Genomic DNA, 9,203 nt, shown 5'->3' on the forward strand with positions numbered 1-9,203 from the left:
TTCAGGGACTAGCAGGGAGACAAAACCTAGCCAGGTGGGTGCAGCTGGTCTGTCTCACAGGTAAACTGGCCAGGTGGGGAGATGTTCCCAGGGGTGAGGACATATCTGGCAAGAGCAAGGGAGCCCACACGTAAGCCCTGTGAGGCTCAAAGATGTCAAGGCAGCACATGAAATTTCAGGTCTTATAACACAGTAGAAAGCATGAGTGGAGAATAGGAGAAGATGCATCTGGAGAAGCAGGCAGAGGTCAGATCAAGCAGGACTGTGCAGGCCACGAAAATGAGTTTTATCTTTACCCTCAGCAGAGTGAAAAGCCTTCAAAGGGTTTTACCATGGGGGCTGATGTGATCTAACCTGTGTTTTGATTTGGTGGCTCTTGTTGCAGTGTGAAGAAAGGACTGGAAGGGACCAGGGAGGATGTGTTTAGACCTGAGTAGTTGTGGCCTAGGAAGACACAATGGAAATGGGTTATGGACAGAAGTGGATTGGGAGGATATTTAGGAGGCAAAATTGATAGCACTAACAGATGAATTAGATTTGAGAGTTAAGAGACAGAAATATCAAATAAGCACCTAGGTTGTGGCCTGTGTGTTTGGATAATTATCACATTTCTAGCATGGAAGAAATGTTAGAAATGTATCATAAAAAATTTTTTCTTAAAGGCAAGATATATATCAAATATATTTTTGGTTCTCTGGGACTAGAATCCCCGTAAGCAAGTATGCCTTTGATTTTACTTTTACACATTAAATCTCAGATTGAAAATCAGAAGGAACCAAATCTAACAGCAACAAAAATCTAAACATCTTTTTTTAATACTGAGCTGTGTACCGCCCCCTGCCCTCTCTCCCACCAGTTTATATTTCTGGGAAGTGGTGGAAGGGGCCACTCAGAGCATGAGATGGAAGCTGTGTAGTAGCATGAGCCAAGGCCCAGCAAACATCTTCCTCCCTCAAGCCAGGTTGATGTCAAAATGCCACACAGAGTTTAAGCCCTGTTAAAATACATATGCCCCCCCTAAAACTGCCCCAGATCATCATGAGACAGTGAAAGAAGGAGAAAGAGAATAGGAGCTAAGGAAGCACAGACTAAGAAAGGGGAAAGAAGAAATTAAACGCTCCCACCTCAGAGTTTTATGTTAGGTGCAAGCTGACCAGGGGGTGAAGGAAAGAGCTAAAGAGATGGCAGGAGTTATAGCACTTTTGGAGATGGTAGAATTCTCAGATATCAGCTCATCCAAGGCTTCTCAACTCCAGCACTATGGACATTTTGGGCCAGATAATTCCTTGTTGCAGGGGCAGCCCTGTGCATTGCAGGATGTTGAGCAGCGTCCCCGATCTCTTTCCACTAGGCGAGGTAGCTCGCCTCTCCAGGTGTGACAACTAAAAATGTTTTGAGACATTGCCAAATGTCCCTTGGAGGGAAAGACCACCATTATTCAGGTAAGGTAACTGAGAGCATAGTGGGAGGGGCTTGCCCAAGGCTGCACAGAGTCAACCCAAAAATCCAGACTGTTCCAAAAAAAGCCTGATCTCTCAACCAAAAGGCCATGTTTGCAAACAAAGTCTTCTTTGTTTTAAATAAACCTAACTAAAAGAATCCTTCACTATTGTGAATAACTTCAAAAGGTAGAGAGAGCCACCCTGAAGCGGGTGGGATTAGGCAGTCTGCCCTGGGGAGGCCACCAGGAACCCCCAGCAACAGGAGCTAAGGGTGTGGAGACAAGATACGCGATACGCGAGTGTTCATTCCATTTGTATCAAACGCAGGGAAAATTTCTAGTTTAGAACTTGAGTCAAGGACTATGACTATTTTATCTCCCTATTTCCTTCAGAGCCAATTCCTATCTGGAAAAGTATCCAGTGTTTGACCCATGACCACTTTGAGAAATGCTGGCCCCAAGCCCCGTTTATAAAGCTCAAGTCACCACACAGTGGCAGAATATAAAATGATTTTCAAATCCAGTGTTAATTATCACCCGAGACCCATATTTTCAAATACAAGTACAAACTTCATTTCTTATATAGAGCTGTTTTTTATGAAAGTCACAGAGTGACTAGCAGTGGTATCAGACAAATCCTTCTTAGAGATAAGGGCACTAAGATCCAGGAGGTTATGATGCGCCCAAGGTCATCACCCAATTAGTGAGGAAAACCCAAGTCTGTTGAGCCCTGGTCCAGCGCTCCCTCTACTTTACCCAGACTGCTTTCTCACCACTCTGAGAACCCTAACTCCCCACACCCCTATTAATAGGGAATTCTGTAACATTACTGTCATCCTGGAGAGGACAGGAAGAAGACCTAGATAAGGAAACTGTGCAGATGTCAAAGAAGAGAAATGTGATGAAAACTGCAAAATAAATTTTAAAAAGAAAGATTCAAAGGAATAGAGAAGAAAAATGCCAGAGAAAGAGAAACAGGCAAAAAAAAAAAAAAATTCACGAAGATAAGCTTCCAGTTATTCTCAGTGCCCCAAGCAGTGTTTGAACTGCTGCCAAAATTGCTTTTGACCTAAATGGAGAATAAAGCTATTTTCTTTATCTGTCCAGAGTAAAATCAGGTTTCATATTACGAAGCAGTGGTTTGGATGAGGTGAGTTAAATTTTAGAGAATAGAGAACTATTAGCCATAACTAGCATCCTGGGGCACTCAAGACATATTTGTTGTTAAAAAAAGAATATTTAGATTTTACTAATCTATATTGGGGTAACCCTGTAGACGGAATTCATTATTTTAACCATACTTCTAAATAAACCTCCTCTCCAGCCACATACACACAAACATAACAGTCACTCCTTGTGTCTTTTAACTTTATGCTGTTACACACACACACACACACACACACACACCAACTCTCAATCCATCCCCATGACATTTCTCTCATTCCTCTACATAGCCCCCTCCCCCTCCCCCACCAAGTTGAAATAAAGTGTAGAAATTCCCTATTCCCACTCCCACCTCTATTTACTTAGTTGGTTCATGTATTAGTTCTGGTGCTTTTGTCTACAAGGAAGGGCAAACCCAAATAAAAGTCATTTTGAACAATAAATACATTTACTACTCCCCATAACAAAAGGTCCTGAAATAGCACTATAAGTACAATAAGTGTCTGTTGACTTAAACGGCCCTGCAGCACCTATCCTGCAGAGGATTAAAAGGATGCATAAACTATGGTCCAGGCATGCACACATATAGTCCAGAAGGGAAGACACATGTTCACAACCCCAAAACAAGACCATATGACACACATCAAGTGATTGCTGCAGACTCTACCTACCCATGCAAATGCCAAAAGGGGGAGATCTCCAGGGTTGGGGTGGTCAAGGATTCCATCATGAACTTAGGTGAGGTTTTCAAGGATGGGAAGGATTTCCATAGGTGGCAATGTCGAAATAAAGGAACAAAGTACAAGAAACTGTTAGAAGGAGAAAACAAATTCTCTGGAGTATGCAAGTAAAATGGTTTGCCTGTGGTAAATTGTTTGTTCCTCTCCAGGTGGCTGGTGGTAACCTCCACCTCCAACCATGAAGATCAGGGGCGGGGCAAGTGAGACCTTAAGCAGGTGGGCTTGGGAAGACCATCACAAGTCATCCAAGGAAGCCCTGCTAGGTAGGGGAGACCAAATAAATACTGTGTAGAGGAACCCAGAGACTTTTTTGGGGGAGGCTCAGGCTCTGTCACAACTGAATTGCTAGGTAAAAAGAAAATGAGAGGACAAGGAGTGAAGGCATTACCTGGAGGAGTCTAGAGTTGTATGGAATGAGTTGTGAGACATGTTTGAGTGAGCACAGAGGTATTCCTTTTCTGGAATGGCCAGTGGCCCTGAGGAAATAGAAATGACTACTATACGAGCTTTAAAATGTCAGACACAAGGAGAAAGTAGCAGTGAGGATGGGTGTTAGAGCTTTTCTGTAGTTTTAACTCTTATTTCCATTTCCTAAGGAGTCAGTCAAGGAGGGAAGCTATCATTTCCCCCTTGGGCCTGGTCTGATCAAACAGCTATTATATCAGTCAGGAAGCAAGTAATTATGGATTTTTAAGTTTATTTTTAAAATTTATTATTAAATATATTATTGCATAATGTCTTTATATCTTATGTAACAATAAATCCAGATGTGGGAAGCTCCAGAGCTGGTTGAGTTGGTTCAGTGATGTCTGGCTATGGGTCATCTTCTTTGCAATTATCTTGGACTTGCCACTCAGGACTGCAAGATGGCAGCAACAGCTTCAGTAACCATGCCCTACATCACCCAGAACAAGAAAAGATCATGGAAGGAACTCCTGTGTCTATCTTTCTGTTTTAGAAGGAGAAAAATCTTGACCAGAAAAGATTCTTTACCCCTTACTCCAGACGTCCATGGGCTTCATCCTACCAGCAAGCATTGACTCACAAGCCTGTGCTTTAGGTTCAAGGGAGCTGGGAAAGTGAGCACCTTGCACTTATAACCTTTCTAGTTGGTGGTGGGCTCTGCTGGAGAGAAAAGAAAGGTCATGAATGACTATGGACAAGAGAGCATCAGTGCCGTTCACAGCCATGGAAGAGGAAGGGCAGAAGATACCATCAGAAAACAGGCTAAGTTTGGATTGAAAAGGCCCTGCAGTGCCTTGCTGAGTGTGGAATTTATTTTACAATCATGAGGAACTAGCGTATGTTTCTGTGGTGGGGAGGAAGGCCTGGTTTTAGAAGCATAACTCTGAGGGCAAAAGCAGGAGAAGGTTTGAAAAGGATTGGACAGGTCAGGATGGCACATGGACTGGGTGGATTGTGATACTTTAGGGGCTCCTAAGAGAATCCCTGGACTATCCCGCAATCTCTAGATTGTTCAAGAATAACCAGCATGCAATATACTTGACAAAGAATTAGGAAACCTAGATTCTAGATCTAGCATTTCCATTAACTGGCTGCAGGAACTGAGAAAGCCACCACTACTCTCTGAGCCTCAGCTTTCTCATCTCTAACCTGAAGTCACTGGACTAAATACTTACTGCAGCCTACCCTCCTCCAACAATTTTTGAAAGGATGTTTGCTTAGGCAGATGCTGTCCATAAGCCTTCCAAGCAAGGAAGCGGCCAAGCTGGGCTGAGTCATACCCTGCACCACCACCAGCTGAGTATTGCCACATTTTTTTCTCACAAACATCTGCACCATCATTAGTAATGTCTGTATTTCCAAAAACAATGGGGTTTATCATCAATGATAATTATAGAAGAACCAGAGAACTTTCAGCTCATAATGATATTTTGTTTCATGTCTCTCATCAAATCTCTTCTCCCTAATACGTCTCTACTTTTCTTTGGACTGTAGAAGAATTGAGAGTAAGGATATCTGGGGACTTAGCTCAATTCTGTGTAACAATAGGCAAGTCACTTCACCTCTATGAGCTTCAGGGTGGGTGGAAGAGTACATTCAGTTGTATTGGTGGTTCTTAACCATGGTGGACCTCAAAATTATATGGGGCATTTTCAAAAGGCAGATCAATGGACCCCAGCTCAGACCTAGAAAATCCCTCAATGCCAGACCCAGCATTGTTTATTTTGAAAACTCCACGCAGAAGATTCTGATGGGCTGTATAAATTCTCATTAATTTGTTCAACGATATTGATTCAGGACCTACTCTGGGCCAAGCCTGTGATAAAACCTAAAAAATATAGAGATAAAAGATTTTCTTTCTGCCACCAAGGAGTTCATCAAATGGTGGGAAAGGATAAACATGAAAATAGAATAAGCCCCTCAAAAGAAGGAAGTACTGCCTGTTATAGGAACAAAGATAAGGGGCTCTTACTAAGCTCAAGGAAGTAGGAAAGTCTCCCAAAACTAGGCTTTAAAGGACAATTAGAAGTTAGACACAGTGAGAGAGGTGAAGTGTATTTTAGGAAGAGGGAAAGGCCTAGAATTCAGAAAAATAGTTCTTACAAGTAAGGTATGGAGAGACTGAGCAGACAGAGAGTAGGGGAAACTTTCCACTTCTAACACTCCTGCTTCCGTATCTGCAGACTGCCCACATTTCCTTCCTGACATGCAGCATCAACTCTGGAGAATCATAAACAGGACTGGCTATTGATCTGACATTGAGAAGCTGGGGAAGGGGAAGGAGATGCTACTGCAGGGTCAAATGGATACAGCAGGAGGGATCGTTCTATGAAGTCCCTCCGCAGAAATTGTCAACCAAAAGTGAAGGAAAAAGACTGGGTCCCACTGCCAGGCCTGGCATGTCCTCCCAGCTGCTCACCCCCCACCCCCCATCCCCACCCCCACACTGCCTTAGGCTACACTTGGTCTTTGCATGAAGCCTCCTCCCACTCGTCTCTTTTGAGGCTGACCCCAGACATGGAAACTGATCAGATTTCACTGGCAGGTATGTTGTTTGCGGAGATGGGAGTTGCGCCAGTTTGAAACTGTGTGTACCCCAGAAAAGCCAAGTTCTTTAATCCTTATTCAATATTGCTGGGGAAGGGGGTCTTTTTATGGTTTCCATGGAGATGTAACCCACCCAATTGTGAGTGGTAACTTTTGATTAGATGGTTTCCACGGAGATGTGTCTCCACCCATTCAAGGTGGGGTTACTTACTGAAACCCTTTAAAGAGGGAATTATTTTGGAAAAGGCTAGAGAGCCAACAGAGCTGATAGAACCCACACAGCCAGAAACGTTTGGAGATGCAGAAGGAAAACATCCCCAGGGAAGCCTTATGAAATGAGAAAACTAGCAAATGTCACTATGTGCCTTCCCGGCTGACAGAGGTGTTTTGGACCCATTAGCCTCTCTTGAATCAAGGTATCTTTCCCTGGAAAGCTTAGTTTGGACATTTTCATGGCCTTAGAACTATAAACTTGCCACTTAATAAATTCCCCCTTTTAAAAGCCATTCCATTTCTGGTATATTGCATTCTGGCAGCTTTTATAAACAAAACAGGAGTCAACCCCACAAAAATGCCTGCATCCGTTGCAGGTAGTGTCTATTCTGAGTACCTCCTGAGCAGAATTTGTTTGAGTAAAGCTGAGAATTGGACTTTTCTGAGGAGCAACCCAATTAAACAACCCACACTTCTTTGTCTGTCTTAGGTCTCTCTTCTGCAGTTACCTATCTAAATGCATGAATTTCATTCAGCTTCCATCATTGAACAGGGACTCAAAACTCTGCTTTTACCTATGACTCTGTATAGCCAGCTCTGCCATCTACTTAGACCCCACACACACCCCCTCCACACACACACAGAGTGAAGGCTCTCCTATCCCATCGTAAGCAGCCTAAAACAAAGATAGAGTTTAGATTAACAAAGATTTCCTGTGATGATTTACAGAGTCCATCTCTCCAAATACAATCTGAGGAAATGATTTTCATGTGGGTCAAAGATCAACCTTTCACAGAGCTTCACAACCCTCATTGGGTACCACTGTTGGCCAGGCAGCCAGCATGAAGAAGCTCAAGGGCAGAGCAAATACTGGGACATGGAACTGTTTGCCAGGGGCCTCTAGGGTACAATGTTTGGGGAACCCACAATAAAGAGGGGGCTAGACTAGCTGGGTTCTGTGTCCACAGCCCTCTCAGGCTTACCAACCACAGAGGGAATGGGGCAGCACCTTTTGTGGCCTACTGTATGGTCTCCTTGGAAGGAAACTTGCTGCAGGAAGAAATTCTGTGTGACTTGCATAAGGATAGACCAGTGGTTCTCAACTGGGGTGATTTTGTCTACCCACCCTCCACCCAGGGACATATGGCAATGTGTGGACACATTTAATTTTGTCACAATGGGGATAGGTGCTACTGGCACCTAGTGGGAAGAGATCAGGGATGCTGCTTGAACATCTTATAATGCCCAGAATAGCCCCCCACAACAAAAAATATTATCTAGTCTAAAATGTCAATAGCATCGACATTAAGAAACTCTGGGGTACCAACGTCGTGCCCACCCACCCCATCCTGCAGATCCCAGCAGTTCCAAGGCGGGAGGGGCGGCAGTGGCCAGCAGCCCAGCTTAACAAGGCTCTGGGCTACCGGCCTCCAGCACCCGGCTGCACCAGCTCCTGCCAAGATGCCCAAGAGAAAGGTCAGCTCCATGGAAGGGGCTGGAAGGAGAAGCCCAAGGGGAGGTCGAAGAGGCTGTCAGCTTAAACCTGCTCCTGCAAAAGTGGAAGGTAGCCATAAAAGACAGTGGGAAAGGAGAAATCTTTAGACAACAAAGTGCAACTGAATGGGAAAAGGAGAACAAAGGGAAAACAAGCTGAAGTGGCTAACCAAGAAAACGGAGAAACTAAAAATGAGGAGAGTCCAGCCTTTGATGAGGCAGAAGAGAAAGGAGCCAAGTCTGATTAATATCCTATATCATATCATATCAGTGGTCCCTGTTTCCCTCTTCTCATGCAATCCAGAGATATACTGTTATCAACTACTTTGTAAATGCAAGTGTTTTAGCAGCTCTAGAAGACACAGTCTTTATGAAGGAAATTGAAAGCCCACTTCATCCCATTTTTAAAATGCAAATGCTTTTTTTTTAAGAGGGAAATCACTTGCTGGTGTTTTGTTTTGTCTTGTTTTTCTTTTTTTTTTTTTTGGTACAACCAGAAAAGAGTGGGATATTGAATTAGTGGAGGCTTTGACTGTCTTGAATGTCGACTTAACATTCCATAAGGTGGGGGTGGTCAGTTTTTATACCCTATAATACAACACATACTAAGTGATGATCGATTTTGAGTCACAGTCATGCGTTTAATATGTGTTAAACATTTTAAATTACTTCTATTACCATGTATTTTTAGTAGAATTGTTTCTTAAAACGGCTCCCTGATCCTGGCTCTTCCTATCAGAACTGTGTGCACCAGTTTTCCTAATAACTTTGTCATATGCTGTGAAACATTGTAAATATATGTTGTATAAGACATTAAATTGTGAATTAGTGGAACTTAATGATGTAAACAACATTTGAAGATGTTGATACTTAATAGCCTTTTAAGGAAAACCTGCCTCCAAATTTTAAGTCACTGGAATAACTTTAGAAAAAAGTACAACTACATGGCCTTTTAGATTTTCGGTACATCCAATCTGGGTGCAAATTGTTCATAACGTCTGTGTGCTGATCTTCAAAACAACCGATAAAATCTCAATTAGGAAGGGGAAAAAAAAGGCAGCCCTAGGGTAGATGTGTTCTCCAACCCAACCCAGTCCTGTCAGAGAGTAAAGTGACTTTCCCAAAATCACACAGGTTAG

General features: G+C 43.1%; 1 long non-coding RNA gene across 1 annotated transcript; it reads right to left on the bottom strand.

Moving 5' to 3' along the window:
* Positions 1-4,112: 4,112 nt before the first annotated feature.
* LOC143662589 (uncharacterized) lies at positions 4,113-7,758 on the bottom strand. Its single transcript, XR_013165443.1, has 3 exons — positions 7,580-7,758; positions 4,339-4,467; positions 4,113-4,240 (listed from the first exon to the last, which is right to left on the bottom strand). It is a non-coding gene; the product is annotated as an uncharacterized LOC143662589 (long non-coding RNA).
* Between the last annotated feature and the right edge of the window lie 1,445 nt (positions 7,759-9,203).

The sequence above is a fragment of the Tamandua tetradactyla genome, chromosome 18, assembly GCF_023851605.1.
Source record: "Tamandua tetradactyla isolate mTamTet1 chromosome 18, mTamTet1.pri, whole genome shotgun sequence".
In the NCBI taxonomy this organism is placed as follows: Eukaryota; Metazoa; Chordata; class Mammalia; order Pilosa; family Myrmecophagidae; genus Tamandua; species Tamandua tetradactyla.